This window comes from Ahaetulla prasina, chromosome 7, assembly GCF_028640845.1.
Source record: "Ahaetulla prasina isolate Xishuangbanna chromosome 7, ASM2864084v1, whole genome shotgun sequence".
Classification (NCBI taxonomy): domain Eukaryota; kingdom Metazoa; phylum Chordata; class Lepidosauria; order Squamata; family Colubridae; genus Ahaetulla; species Ahaetulla prasina.
Genome location: NC_080545.1, coordinates 10352446 through 10368664, shown reverse-complemented (window position 1 = coordinate 10368664; position 16219 = coordinate 10352446). Strand labels below are relative to the sequence as shown.

Here is a 16219-nt window from a genome sequence, read left to right as displayed (position 1 = left end):
CGCAGGAGACTTATACTAGGGATTCGAACCATTGAACTGCCGACCTTTCTGATCGACAAGCTCAGTGTAACAACATTGCCAAAAAGGCACTAAGAGTTGTTAACCTAATCTTGCGTAGCTTCTTCTCTGGTAATATTGTACTACTAACTAGAGCATACAAAACTTTTGCTAGACCGATTCTTGAATGCAGTTCATCTGTCTGGAACCCGCACTGCATATCAGACATAAATACAATCGAGGGAGTCCAGAGATATTTTACGAGAAGAGTCCTTCACTCCTCTACTCGCAACAAAATACCTTATGCCACCAGACTCCAAATTTTCGGCTTGGACAACTTAGAACGACGCTGACTTCAGTCTGACCTAAGCATAGTACATAAAATTATCTACCACAATGTCCTACCTGTCAATGACTACTTCAACCACAATGATACACGAGCAAATAATAGATACAAACTCAAGGTAAACCGCTCCAAACTCGATTGCAGAAAATGTGACTTCAGTAACAGAATGGTCAATGCCTGGAATGCACTACCTGACTCTGTAGTTCCTTCCCCAAACCCCCAAAACTTTAACCTTAGACTGTCTACATTTGACCTCACCCCATTCCTAAGAGGTCTGTAAGGGGTGTGCATAAGGGCACCCGCATGCCTACCATCCTTGTCCTAATATTCCTTTTTACTTTCATGTATCCAAATTATGTTTATACTTTTACCTGTTATCTATGATTGACAAATAAAATGAAATGAATACAAAGTGTCTTAGCCACTGAGCCACCTAGACAGGGCTATTGGGGGTGGGCACATGATGCCATTGGTTTCCTAAGCAGTCGTTCCATGATTGAATAGCTCTTACATGTTCAGCTTGAATCTCCTTTCTTGGGTTCCAAGCCTTTTCTCCTTGCACAACAGAGAACACACCAGGTCAGAGAAGAGCAACGAAGATGATTAGGGGACTGGAGGCTAAAACATATATGAAGAACGGTTGCAGGAACTGGGCATGGCTAGTCTAGTCTAGTGAAAAGAAGGACCAAGGGCAACATGATAGCAGTTTTCTAATATTTGAGGTGTAGGAAGTTAGCATCCACTCCTCTCCTAGAAAAATGAAATATTCTAGAAAATATTAAAAAAGGCAGAATATTATATTTCCCTGGATGAGAAGAGGAGGAACATGTTTTAAAGACAAAGCAGCTCCCTGCACACACACCCCAATGGGCCATTAAGGCCTGGGCCAGTCTATTCTACATAATCAAGATCCACCTCCTTCAGGCAGAGCCATAATAGGAATTGCCCAAAGCCCCTTCATTACATCATCACCCAGCAAGAGTCCACCAAGCCTGGGACTCAAAAGACAACCTACAAAGTTACCCCTGCCAGGGCCCCGTGGGAGTCTGATAACCAATCGGAACACAAGCTAAAATTCAAAGCCCAACGGAGGGCATAAAGCCCAAGCACTCTCAGCATCTTTGCCCTTTTTTCGCCCAAGATCTCCAAGTGATGTGATCTTGTTCATCAATAAACCTTCTTTCCAAGCAACATCCATGAATCCGGTGTCTTTTCCCCCACTTGGAACTGAACCCAGAAGGATATTCTTCCAAAGGAGGGACTGCCACAAAGAAGAGGGAGTTAGGCTATTCTCCAAAGCAGGGGTCTCCAACCTTGGTCCCTTTAAGACTTGTGGACTTCAACTCCCAGAGTCCAAACGGACTAAGGTTGGAAACCCCTGCTCCAAAGCACCTGAAGGTAGAACAAGAAGCAATGGGTGGAAACTAATCAAGGAGAGAATCAACTTAGAACTAAGGAGAAATTTCCTGACAATGAGAACAATTAATCAGTGGAACAACTTGCCTCCAGAAGTTGTGAATGCTCCAACACTGGAAGTTTTTAAGATGTTGGATAACCATTTGTCTAAAATGCTATAGGGTTCCCTGCCTAAGCAGGGGGTTGGACTAGAAGACCTCCAAGGTCCCTTCCAACTCTGTTATTCTCTTTAACAGCTACCTCTGCATGGCAGTCTTTTAAAGATTGGCAGACTCCAATCACAGGGCTTCTTCGTGTCTTCCCTTTAGCAAGCTAAGCCGGCCCAGATCCTTGATCTGTTCCGCAAAGGGCGTGGTTTCCAAAGCCAAGAGAATAATCAGTATTTTTTTTCCCCCTCCTGCTGTTTGGTGGGTCGGAGGAGAACAAAGCTGTGGACTCCACCAATAGTTGCCCTCCGCGTGCTTTCCACACATCACAATACAAGTGTGTACTTGTATACCATAAAAGTTGCCCACTTCGCCTGAAATCTATTAAAAATAGATTTTAAAGGATTGCAACTTGGAGATATCTGGCCTGCTTGATATCCCCTCCCAAAGATCTAACTTTCTGCGGTCAACTCCTGAAGCTGCTTTTCTGCCAGGTAACAAGTTAAAGTCAGGGACACGGTAGCTCAGGGGCTAGGACATTGAGCTTGTTGATCGAAAGTTCGGCAGCTCAGTGGTTCAAAACCCTAGTGCTGCCAGCTTCTGCCAACCTAGCAGTTTCAAAAGCACGTAAAAATGCAAGTAGAAAAAATAGGGACCACCTTTGGTGGGAAGGTAACAGCGTTCTGTGCACCTTTGGCATTGAGTCATGCCGGCCACATGACCACGGAGACGTCTTTGGACAGCGCTGGCTCTTCGGCTTTGAAACGGAGATGAGCACCGCCCCCTAGAGTCGGCAACGACTAGCACATATGTGCGAGGGAAACCTTTACCTTTTACCTAACAAGTTAAAAGCAACTGATAATCTCCCAAGCATCTGGGTATTTTTGAAGCCCCAGATTGGACTCTGAAGGAGTTGTGTACCATCTCAAGTGGAAACAGAGGCAGACTTATTAGCCTCTTGTGTGTACTCAGCTATTGGGCTTAAAAGTCTCACGTATCTGGTAGATTCCGAAAGGTCTTAAAATAAATATGCAGAAAGCTTTTGGATTTCTCTCGAGGGAAGAGGTTAACCAGGTCCAGAATGATAACAAAGGCAACCCGACTACCTCAACCTATGAACGGTTGCCTTTGTTTAATTCAGTTTGTTATATCTTTACCTTATGAGAATGAATGCAGCATTGTGGCCAAGATCAGGAAAGTGCAGCCAGGCCTTCCCCGTCAAATTTGTACAGGAAGTACTGTGTATCTGTGGCGCCAAGACTGTTTACTACTGTAGCGTTTAGACATTTGCATCTGCTCGTCCTAGTTGAGTTTAATAGGGGTGGTGCGGAAATCCATGTCAACCACAGGAAACGTACCAGTCATTTCGAGTCTGTCAAGCTTGAAATGTAATGCAACGAAATTTCATTTTCACATACGCCGATCAGTGGTACATTTAAAGTGACAATAAAGTTATTCTAACTCTAAGTCTTCTTTGTGTTCGCTAGGAAAAAGAAAAAAAAAGAACCCGAATCAGGATTTTTACACACCGTTCATTAAGACGGAGATTATGTAGGCTGAGGTCTTAGAAAATTCTGGGCGCATATATATAAAATAATATAAGAAATATTAGATAGGCGTAAACAGGATTTGAATAGATACGAAGGGAATGTGTACGTAACTGGAGTGTGATAAAATGTACAAAACATATCTATGGAATATGCACGATGTTATATTGTAATCTACACAAAAGAAAAAGTATGGAACAGACAAGTCACACCATGTCTAATGTTTTTAAATTGTATATTTAATAAAATTAATAATTTAAAAAGAAGAAAGAAAGATAATTCTGGGCATGCGGATTTAGAAAAGAATTTGGATCTCGGGTTCCTCAAAACTAGCCCTGATGTAATGTGAATTTGGGCCAGTTTGGTTTAGTGGCTAAATCACCAGATAGATAGCGGGAGATGGTGAATTCTAATCCTGCTTTTGCCATGAAGGCCAGCTGGGTGACTTTGGGCCACTCCTTCTCTCTCTCCTCAGGCTGACTCACCTCATAGATTGTTGACTTTTGGGGGGAAAATATTAGGAGGAAGGTGTGTTTGATATGTTTGCCACCTTGAGTTGTTTGCAAAAATAAGAAAAGCAGGATACAAATAAAGAAATATTATTTTTTGCTTCCTTGAGTTAACGATAGAAAATAATAAAAGACAAGATAAAAAAAACCATCATGTTGTAAGCCGGCCAGCCAGACTCATTGAATACGAAATGGCAGGCAAATAAATTTTATAAACACACACACACACACACACACACACGCAAGAAAAGGAGACAAACATGGAAAGAATGAATTGCCTCTCATGCAAACTCTAAGCAGACTAAAGAGATGAGTCAAAAAGAGGGATGTGAAAATATTTACAGACCCTTCGCATCCATAAATAGTTGAAATTGTTAAGGAGTTGAAACATAAATTGTTTAAACTATTGAAGTTCGCAGATGACACAACAGTGATTGGTCTCATTCGAGACAATGACGAATCCGCATATAGATGAGAGGTCGAACGACTAGCCTTGTGATGCAACCAGAACAATCTGGAACTAAACACACTCAAAACCGTAGAAATGATGGTGGACTTTAGGAGAAACCCTTCCATACTTCCACCTCTCACAATACTAGACAACACAGTATCAACAGTAGAGACCTTCAAATTTCTGGGTTCTACCTATCGCAAGACCTAAAATGGACACCTAACATCAAAAACGTCATCAAAAAAGGACAAAAAAGAATGTTCTTTCTGCGCCAATTCAGAAAGCTCAAACTGCCCAAGGAGCTGCTGATCCACTTCTACAGAGGAATGATTGAGTCTGTCATCTGCACCTCTATAACTGTCTGGTTTGGTTCTGCAACCCAACAAGACAGACACAGACTTCAGAGGATAATTAGAACTGCAGAAAAAACAGTGACTACCAACCTGCCTTCCATTGAGGATCTGTATACTGCACGAATCAAAAAGAGGGCTGTGAAAATATTTATAGACCCCTCACATCCTGGACATAAATTGTTTCAACTCCTACCCTCAAAACAACGTTAAAGAGCACTGCACAACAGAACAACTAGACACAAGGACAGTTTCTTCCTGAATGCCATCACTCTGCTAAACAAATAATTCCCTCAACGCTGTCAAACTAGTTGCTAAGTCTGCATTACTTTTAATCTTCTCATTATTCCTATCACCCATCTCCTCCCACTTGTGACTGTATGACTGTAACCTTGTTGCTGGTATCCTTAAGATTTATATTGATTGTTTCCTAATATGATTTGAGTGCTTATTTGTTCCCTACGACTATAATTAAGTGTTGTACCTTATGATTCTTGACAAATGTATCTTGTCTTTTTATATAAACTGAGAGCATATTTACCAGAGACAAAGTCCTTGTGTGTCCAATCACACCTGGCCAATAAAGAATTCTATTCTATTCTATTCATGAACACTGCATCTGCAATGCTAATGGCACACAGAATGTCAGTTCTAAATGACACACACACATATCAACTTATCAAAAGCAGACAGCAGGGAGACGCAATGTAATAATATTCTGGGACTCCTGTGCCCCCAAATTACTTTCATGTCAAGAATGATGTAGCCCTCTACCTAGTAGTAAATAAGAGGGATCAGCAGCATTACCATCTGGCATAATAACCCCTGAGCAAACTACCATAGATACATCACACGCTATTCCTAAGAGAGGAGCACAGCTTGTAAATATGCCAATATGTATACAGAAGGAGACACACCTGGAATGTAAACCAGTTAAGGAATGGAGGTTCACCACCTGGCTGGCAGGTTAGCACTGTTACTGTATTTTATAGAAAGTTGAGTGAAGACTTTTCACCTCAAGTAAGTAACAGAACAACAGAGCCGACGGGGACTCTGGAGGCCTTCCAGTTCCACCACCTGCTCAAGCAAGAGATCTGATATCATTCAAATGTCTGTCGAGTCTCTTCTTAAAAATCTCCAGTATTGGAGCATTCATGACTTCTGGAGGCAAGTTGTTCCACTGATTAATTGCTCTCACTGTCAGGAAATTTCTCCTTAGTTCTAGGTTGCTTCTCTCCTTGATTAGTTTCCACCCGTTGCTTCTTGTCCTGCCCTCAGGTGCTTTGGAGAATAGCTTGACTCCCTCTTCTTTGGGGCAGCCCCTGAGATATTGGAACACTGCTATCTTGTCACCCTCAGTCCTTCTCTTTGTTAGACTAGACATACCCAGTTCATCTAAGGGCACTTCAAGAATAAATGGTGCCTCTTGATCGAACCTGGGTGATCTTTCTCATCTAGCACAGGGGTCACCAATCTTTCGGACCTCAGGGATCACTAAATTCATAATTTTAAATTCTGTGGACCACTAATATGATCTGCCTAATGACCGGCTGGGTGAGTGTGGCGAGGTAGTCATTTGACTGGATGAGCATGGCCAACTCCATGTCACTCATATTGAGGGGCACCTCACCGGCTCTACTCGCCCCTCCCCTCCCAGCCACTTCTCGCCTCCCCACCTGGGTTCCTTAGGGCCCCAACAGGAAGCAGTTGCTGGAGCTAAGCAGCCACCACGAGAAAGAGTTGGCAAAACAGCTGGCTCTGTTTTCAAATTGGATCTGACCAAGGAGGAGGCTCAGCAGAATGAACCTCACTGAGAATTACAAGCATAGGCTTTCCAAGTAGAGGGAAGACCTGCGGGAGTGCAAGGCCAGGTACCAGCGCCTGGAGCAGGCTGAGATGGTCAGCCAGTTCCAGGCCATGATGCAGTCCCACTGGAACAAGGCCTTCTGGCTCTTCACCACTAGCAGCGCTTCCCTCCAGTCTTCACCCAAAGCCCCGCACCAGGATGCCGAAGCAGACCCCAAGTCAGAATTTCTGCCTCCCTCCGACCCACATAAAAAGACCCCAAAAGGGGGAGAATCTCTGCTGCAACACAAATGTTCATTGCACGTATCTGGCCCAGGGGCCTTAGTTTGAGGACCCCTGATTTAGTGCAATATTTATTTATTTATTTATTTATTTATTTATTTATTTATTTATTTATCATATTTATATACCGCCCTATCTCCCTAGGGACTCAGGGCGGTTCACAGGCAAATAAAAATACATATAAATACAGGATAAAATAGCAATTAAAAAACTTATTCTACATAGCCCGATTATATTAAAAAACCATATCCATAATAAAACCCATTAAAACCAATATAAAACCAATTTAAAATTTAAAATCTACTCCAGTCCTGCACAAGTAAATAGATGTGTTTTAAGCTCGCGGCAGAAGGTTCGGAGGTCCGGGAGTTGACGAAGTCCTGGGGGGAGTTCGTTCCAGAGGGTGGGAGCCCCCACAGAGAAGGCCCTTCCCCTGGGTGTCGCCAGACGGCACTGCCTAGCTGACGGCACCCTGAGGAGTCCCTCTCTGTGAGAGCGCATGGGTCGGTGAGAGGTATTCGGTAGCAGTAGGCGGTCCCGTAAGTAACCCGGCCCTATGCCATGGAGCGCTTTAAAGGTGGTTACCAAAATCTTGAAGCGCACCCGGAAGGCCACAGGCAGCCAGTGCAGTCTGCGCAGGAGAGGTGTCACATGGGAGCAATATAAAAAACGCAAATAATTTTTCTGTGGACCACCAACATTTTCTTGCGGACCACTAGTGCTCCACGGACCACCAGTTGGTGACTGCTGATCTAGCATACATTTCCTTTCCTTTTCTTTTTAAGCATAATTCTATAGATTGGCAGAGATTGGCACCTCCACGGAGTGTTCCTATGGTCTACCAAAGAGATGCTGGCTTGTGATACGAAGTCTCTTTGTGGCCAATCTAACTGGATGTGGCAAGGCACAGCCTGGGTTCTCCCTCGGTTACAAGTTTCCACAGAAGATTGACAGAAATGACCTCAGATGGAGGTTTATTCGTTGTTATTACAGCTCGTCCTCCACTTACAATAGCTTGCTTAGTGACCGATCAAAGTTACAACAGCATTCAAAAAAAAGTGACCCTTTTTCACACTTATAACCGTTGAAGCATCCCCGTGGAGACGTGATTGAAATTCAGATGCTTGGCAACTGTTTCATATGTATGACGGTTGCAGCGTCCCTGACTGTCGCGTGATTCCCCTTGTGTGACCTTCTAACAAGCAACATCGATGGGGGAGCCAGATTCACTTAACAACCATGTCGCTAACTGAACTGCAGTGATTCACTTAACAAACGTGGCAAGGAAGCTCGTAAAATGGGGCAAAGCTCACTTAGCGAATGTCCTGCTTAGCCACATACATTTTAGGCACAACTGTGGTCCTAAGTCGAGGACTACCTCTATCTATCCCGCTGCAGAGTCTGCAGGCTGAATTCGGATAAGATTCCCCCATACCAACAGGACACCTACAAACAGAAACTTCTTGGTAGGATGGGCGATTTTTTTTAAATTTGCATTTATATCCCGCCCTTCTCCGAAGACTCAGGGCGGCTTACACTATGTTAAGCAATAGTCTCATTCTATTTGTATATTTACAAAGTCAACTTATTGCCCCCAACAATCTGGGTCCTCATTTTACCTACCTTATAAAGGACGGAAGGCTGAGTCAACCCTGGGCCTGGTGGGGCTTGAACCTGCAGTACTTGCAAGCAGCTGTGTTAATAACAGACCGTCTTAGCAGTCTGAGCCACCAGAGGCCCATATTGTAAGGCCCATATTGTAAGTAATATTTATATTTACCGTATATACTCGAATATAAGCCGATCCGAGTATAAGCCGAGGTCCCCAATTTTACCCCAAAAACTGGGGTAAACTGGGGACTCGAGTATAAGCCGAGGGTGGGAAATGAGGCACCTACCGGTTGAAACCTCCTCCTCAGCTGAGAAGGCTGGCTCCCCGCCCGCCTCTCACTGCACCGGCAGGGCTTCCCCACCGTCCGGTAAAATGTGAAAAAGAAAAAAACTCGAGTATAAGCCGATCCGAGTATAAGCCGATCCGAGTATAAGCCGAGGGCTTAAAAAACCTCGAGTATAAGCCGTATAGACCCGAGTATAAGCCGAGGGGACGTTTTTCAGCACAAAAAACGTGCTGAAAAACTCGGCTTATACTCGAGTATATACGGTATATTATTTAAGCTTCGAATTATGAGCCAGGTGATTATCATTCTTTTGATAAAAGTAACCGGGCACTGTTGTTACAGCTCAAGATCCTAGCAAATGTATTAGCCGTGGCAATAAGGAAATTGTTGTGGTCCGTCAGCAGCCTACAGAGCTGGCAACGGAGTGGGACAGCAGTGAGGCTGAGGTGAGGCCAGGGCCATCGGGAAGTGAGGTGCGGACTCCAAAGCCTCTGGAGACTGATAGTAGTGAGGCAGAGGAACAGGAGGGGCCTGTTCCTAATGCACATGAGAAGAGCTGCCAGAAGGCAAGAGCAGCTCAAGCAAAAAGGACAATTCAGGAGTAGGGCCAAGAGATGATTGGCCCTCCCATAAGGCTTAGAACAGACCAGCAATGACGTTTGGGCTTTGCTGGAAAACAACATTGGTAGCTTTGTCTTCTGCTTCGTCTACTGTCTTGCATTTATTTCTGTGACCTCTGAACTTTTGCCAAGAAAGGCCTTTGGCAGTTTGCCTAATTGGACCAAGGTTTGCAATAGGACTGAGGAATTTGTGTTGGGAGGAATCGGTTTTAATTTCAGTTGAACGACGCTGGGAATGAAGTAATTCTCAGCTGTTCAAATAAAGTTCGCTTGTTTTTTTCACGGACTGAGTTTCCTACTACCTACTTGGGCCTGGGTCACAACAGAAATAGTTTTCACAAACATTCATTCTTTAACAGGCTATAACTTACAGGTGGTTCCTATGACATCTGTAATTTTTTTCTTTTGATTCCTCACCCAATAGTTGCCCATCTGATACAGAAGCTAGTCAAACAATAAGACAGAGTTGAACAACGGGTCTTCACTCTCCACTTCCCGCTGCATAATAACCGTATTGTCTGACGAAAGGTGCCTTGAAAGTTTTATGTCTCTTTTGTAAACTTTTGATTCATCGTAATAACGGAGCTGCCCCTATGAACATACGGGGTTCAGAGGTGGATTAGGTCTGTGGAATTGGGTTTGGGGGTTTTTTTGCTTTTCCCAGGTTAAGTGAGAGCAATCAACCCATGGAACAGAAGTTGCCTTCGGAAGTTGTGGGAGCTTCATCACTTAGAAGCTTTCAAGGGGAGATTGGATTGCCATTTGTCGGGGATGGTGTAGGGCCTCCTGCTTGGGCAGGGGGGTTGGACTAGATGACCTACAAGGTCCCTTCCAACTCCGTTAATCCAATCTAAAGTGTATATCAAGTGTGCATTCCTTTTCTTAAAAAAAAAGTTACAGATTATGCAATTTTTAAAGAACATTTTGAAAATGCCTGCTGGGAAAAACGAACCAAAAAAAAACACAACATAATTTTGAAATACTCCGAATTTCGTAACTATAAACCTTAAAAATCTCCCTCAAGAAAAACCTGCTTCTTCTTGCTGCTAGCTCTCAGCTACATGTAAACTGTACTGAACAGGATCGGCAGAAGGACGTAGCGAGCGCCGACTCTTTGAAACACAAAAAGGATTACTGGCTGCATTCCAATATCTAAAACACAGAGGAAATAAACGCAAGCACGCTCATCTCTTAAAACACTGCTAAAATGGCTACTTGGAAGTTTGATTTCTTTCTGTTTCTGAGTATTTTCCCCCCTTTTTGATGCAGACCTGCCTGTATTTAAAAGAAAGAAAAAGTACCCTAGCAGATAAGGGAACTTACTCACCGCTGTCTCTCGTATTGGCTGGTGCCTCCTGCAGTCAAACTGCAGTCTGAAGCCTGATCTTTTGAGTCTACCTGAGCTTACGGACACTGAAAAGGAAGAAGGAAGAGCACAGAAGAGGACTCAGTGCCTTGCTCAACCAACACGTAGGGCTGAGAAAGGGAACGGTGGGCGGAAGGGGAGCGAGTCTAACCAGTTCTACCTCCTTTTTAAGTCCTGTCAATATGCCTATATGCATGAGTGTGTCTCCCAGCCTGCGTTTTTTTTCTAGAGCCGTTAAGTTAGGGAAGCTTTAAGGATCTCGTCTGATTAAAAAAATTGATGGGCCATTTAATGGATCTACCCCAAAATACAGTTACAGGACAGGCACTAACACAGCCGGGAGTTAGTATCCACAAGTTAGAGTGTAATTGGAGATGTCTTACTTAATAAGTCAAGCAGGAATTGGGGATGTCTACGGTGTTTCCCCGAAAATAAGACCCTATCTTATATATATATATAATTTATTTATTTTGCCAATCATATATAAGATAACAGATCTTATATATAAGTATAAACATAATTTGGATACATGAAAAGAGTAAGTAAAAAGGAATATTAGGACAGGGACAGTAGGCACGCAGGTGCACTTACGCACGCCCCTTACAGACCTCTTAGGAATGGGGTGAGGTCAACAGTACACAGTCTAAGGTTAAAGGTTTGGGGAAGAAACTACAGAGTCAGGTAGTGCATTCCAGGCATTGACCACTCTGTTACTGAAGTCGTATTTTCTGCAATCGAGTTTGGAGCTATTTACCTTGAGTTTGTATCTATTATTTGCTCGTGTATTGTGGTTGAAGCTGAAGTGGTCATTGACAGGTAGGACATTGTGGTAGATGATTTTATGTACTATGCTTATGTCAGACTGAAGTCGACGTTGTTCTAAATTGTCTAAGCCCAAAATTTGAAGTCTGGTGGCATAAGGTATTTTATTGCGGGTAGAGGAGTGGAGAACTCTTCTCATAAAATATCTCTGGACTCTCTCAATTGTATTTATGCCCGATATGCAGTATGGGTTCCAGGCAGATGAGCTGTATTCAAGAATTGGTCTAGCAAAGGTTTTGTATGCTCTAATTAGTAGTACAATATTACCAGAGAAGCCTTGAACTCTTAAATAAGCATTCGCCTTATTGCCATGTGCTCAAAAGGGCCTCTGTGGCTCAGACTGGTAAGACAATCTGTTATTAACAGCAGCTGCCTGCAATTACTGCAGATTCAAGCCCCACCAGGCCCAAGGTTGACTCAGCCTTCCATCCTTTATAAGGTAGGTAAAATGAGGACCCAGATTGTTGGGGGCAATAAGTTGACTTTGTATATAATATACAAATGGATGAAGACTATTGCTTGACATAGTGTAAGCCGCCCTGAGTCTTCGGAGAAGGGTGGGATATAAATGCAAATTTAAAAAAAAAGTCTGATTGGGCTTATTATCAGGGGATCTCTTATTTTGGGGGAAAAGAAGGACTGTGGGTGACATGATAGTGATGTCCAATATTTGAGGGGCTGCCACAAAGAAGAGGAGGGTCAACCAATTCCCCAAAGCACCCGAAAGCAAGGCAAGAAACAATGGATGGAGACTAATCACGGAGAGAAGCAAACTAGAACTAAGGAGAAACTTCCTAACAGTGAGGACAATTAATCAGTGGTCAGATGTTGTGGGTGCTCCATCATTGGAGGCTTTTGAGAAGAGACTGGATAGTCACTTACCTGAAATGATATAGGGTCTCCTGCTTGAGCAGGGAGTTGGATTAGGAGGGAAACAGTAGCTCAGTGGCTAAGATGCTGAGCTTGTCGATTGAAAGGTTGGCAGTTCAGCGGTTCGAATCCCTAGTGCTGCATAACTGGGTGAGCTCCCGTGATTTGTCTCAGCTTCTGCCAACCTAGCAGTTTGAAAGCACGTAAAAAAGGCAAGTAGAAAAATAGGGACCACCTTTGGTGGGAAGGTCACAGCGTTCCGTGCGCCTTTGGCGTTTAGTCATGCCGAGCACAAGACAGAGACGTCTTCGAACAGCGCTGGCTCTTCGGCTTTGAAACAGAGATGAGCACCGCCCCCTAGAGTCTGGAATGACTAGCACATATGTGCAAGTGGAACCTTTACCTTTAAAGCCCCTTCTAACTCTGTTATTCACAGTCCAGGTAGAAATCTTCTACAGGTAGTCCTCAAATTAGAACAGTGGATTTAATGACCATTCAAAGTTACAACAGCACTGAAAAAAGTGACTTGTGACAATTTTTCACACTTATGACCCTTTCAGCATCTCCATGATCACATGATCAAAATTCAGATGCTTGGCAACTGACCCATATTTATGACAGCTGCAGTGTCCTGGGATCACCTGATCACATATTTTATTTTTCCTAAAAAAAAAAGTTTTTATTTTTCACAACAACAACAAAAAACAAATTCTCATCGAAAATTACAATGTGCTGAAGGGGTGTCATCTTGTGATCTTCTGACAAGCGAAATCAATGGGGAAGCCAGATTCACTTAAAAACCATATTACTAATTTAACAACTGCAGTGATTCACTTAACAACTGTGGCCAGAACGGTTGTAAAATGGGGCAAAACTCACTTAAAAACAGAATTGTTGGGCTCAATTGTGGTCAGGAAGTCGAAGATTTACCTGTATTCAGGGGTGGGCTTCAAAAATTTTAGCAAGGGGTTCTCTGCCCGGTTGCTGGGTGGGCGTGGCCATGATGGGCGTGGCCTAGTTGGCCTCCTGCACCACGATCGGTGGGGGCACGTTTTTGCCCTCCCTGGGCTCCAGAGGCTTCCAGTAGGCCCGTTTTTCGCCCTCACCAAGCCTCTGCACGCACCCTGCACTTACCTGCATCCAAAACGGACCCTGTGGGGACTTCTGCGAGGGGAGGGGTGGGCAGGGCCAGCCAGGAGTGGGCTTTGGGGGTTCTTCGAACTGCACAGAATCTTAGCTAGAAGTTCTCCTGAATTCCTGGGAACCCCCAGCAGCCCACGCCTGCCTGTATTCCAAATTATGAAAAGTAGGACAGGTCTATTCTATAAATTAGAAAGCACATAAGCAGAAGAAAATCAACTTGTCCTCCAGATGACAAGCATTGCCCAGTTTGTAAGAGAAAGTTTCCACCTGTCATGTATTTAAGAATAATTTTTAGACAAGCTGAATGGTTAAAAACACAAAGCTCTTCCTGAAACACACACACCCGCTTATGAATTGCATCACTCATGTTTAACTGTGAAAGGTTGCAAAGCGGCTTTGATACTGGCAATTATGGGGAGAGGAAGAGATCCATTAAGAACTGAGCAATATTTCGGTTTTCAAAGGATTTTTAAATGATGTTCATATGACACTTAGAAATCTCCTTTGACGCCAAGTCTCCAGGACACTCCTTTCATCTTTTGTTTTTTGCACATCATCTCCTTAAATTGCAAAAATGCCTTCTAGTCTAGGCACCCATCAAATATTATTTTGCCTTTTTTTTTGTTTTTCAATTGTCAGTTGATCTTGTTTTATCCCCCCCCCTTTCTTTTTTTTAGCATTTGTTTTTACTTTGTTTATTCAGAACTGACAGCAGGTTCATTCACCGGGAGGGATTTAAATGTAAATGTTTCACATCCAGCTGGAAGGCCCGTTATTATGTTGTGGGTTGTGAGTGATGGAACAGCCAGGCAGGATGCAGGCTAGATCCCATAGAATAGGGGTTTGCTGGCTGAGGAACTCTGGGAGTTGAAGTCCACAAGTCTTAAAAGAGCCAAGTTTGCAGACCCCTGCCATAGAAGACAGAAATGATCATCCAGACTCACTTATTCAAGAACAAACGGTGCTTCTTGACTGAACAGGGCTGGGTGGCTTATTTAACATATGTTTCCTTTTCTTTTTAAGCTCTGTATGTTTGCCATTGCCAGTCCTACGTTATCTCTTCTCTACCCCAGTGCTTGTTCCAGTATCCTCTTGCTTCATTCCACCCGTGCGTTGCCCTTCCAGGATCTAGCTTTCTAGTGCCCGGTCTCTAGACTTCTCTCACCTGCTTTTGTCTCCGTCCTCACCCATCCCTTGGCAAGGCCAAGGAAGCATGGCAGTCTAGTTCCAACGCCCGATCCATCGTATCCTGCAACCTAGGGGCAATCCTGCCCAGCTTGCCACGCGAGTCTTCTTTCTTTCAGCAATTCCTTCCTTCCATCTAGTTCTTCCTTTCCTTTCCTCTTTTCTTCTGCCTATTTTTTCCTGTCCTTTCCTTTCTCCCATTTCTTCCTTTCCTTTCCTCCTTCCATCTTTTAGCACAGGGCCCCCCCAAGGCTGTGTGCTCTCTCCACTTCTCTTCTCTCTGTATACCAATGACTGTATCTCAAACGATCCATCTGTTAAACTACTGAAGTTTGCAGATGACACAACAGTGATTGGTCTCATTCGAGACAATGATGAATCCGCATATAGACGGGAGGTTGAACGATTAGCTTTGTGGTGCGACCGGAACAATCTGGAACTGAACACACTCAAAACTGTAGATATGGTGGTAGACTTTAGGAGAAACCCTTCCATACTTTCACCTCTTACAATACTAGACAACACAGTATCAACAGTAGAAACCTTCAAATTTCTAGGTTCTATCATATCGCAAGATCTCAAATGGACGCCTAACATCAAAAACATCTTCAAAAAAGGACAACAAAGAATGTTCTTTTGCGCCAATTCAGAAAGCTCAAACTGCCCAAGGAGCTGCTGATCTAGTTCTACAGAGGAATGATTGAGTCTGTCATCTGCATCTCTATAACTGTCTGGTTTGGTTCTGCAACCCAACAAGACAGACACAGACTTCAGAGGATAATTAGAACTGCAGAAAAAAACAATGGCTACCAACCTGCCTCCACTGAGGACCTGTATACTGCACCAGTCAAAAAGAGGGCTGTGAAAATATTTACAGACCCCTCGCATCCTGGACATAAATTGTTTCAACTCCTACTCTCAAAACAACGCTATAGAACACTGCACACCGGAACAACTAGACACAAGGACAGTTTCTTCCTGAACGCCATCAATCTGCTAAACAAATAATTCCCTCAACACTGACAAACTAATTACTAAGTCTGCACTATTATTAATCTTCTAATCGCTCCCATCACCCATCTCCTTCCTCTTATGGCTGTATGACTGTTAACCTTGTTGCTGGTATCCTTAAGATTTACTTACTTATTTGTTCCCTATGACTCTCATTAATTGTTGTACCTTATGATTCTTGACGAATGTATCTTTTCTTTTATGTACACTGAGAGCGTATGCACCAAAGAGAAATTCCTTGTGTGTCCAATCACACTTGGCCAATCAAAATTCTATTCTATTCTATTCTGTCTTGCTTTTCTTCACTTTCTTTCTTTCCTTCCTTTCCTTTCCCCCTCCCTTCCTTCCACCTATTTCTTTTCTTTCTTTTTCCTTTCTTTCCCCTTCCTTCTGCCTATTTCTTCCTTCAATTTCTTCCTGTCCTTTTCTCCAATCTACCTCTTTCCTTGCTTCT

At 43.4% G+C, this 16219-nt stretch overlaps 1 protein-coding gene across 5 annotated transcripts in view; it reads right to left on the bottom strand.

The window, feature by feature from the left end:
* Positions 1–14749, bottom strand: part of CRACR2A (calcium release activated channel regulator 2A) — a 73909-nt gene extending 59160 nt beyond the window's left edge. Inside the window, exons 1-2 of one of the 5 annotated variants that reach the window (XM_058190433.1) lie at positions 14735–14749; positions 3063–3388 (exon numbers count right to left, since the gene is read on the bottom strand). The gene's annotated coding sequence lies outside the window, so the exon portion shown is untranslated. Of the gene's footprint in view, positions 1–3062; positions 3389–10691; positions 10837–14734 lie in introns of those variants that run through there. The other 4 variants (XM_058190432.1, XM_058190434.1, XM_058190431.1 and 1 more) reach the window with 4 other exon arrangements.
* Positions 14750–16219: the final 1470 nt, after the last annotated feature.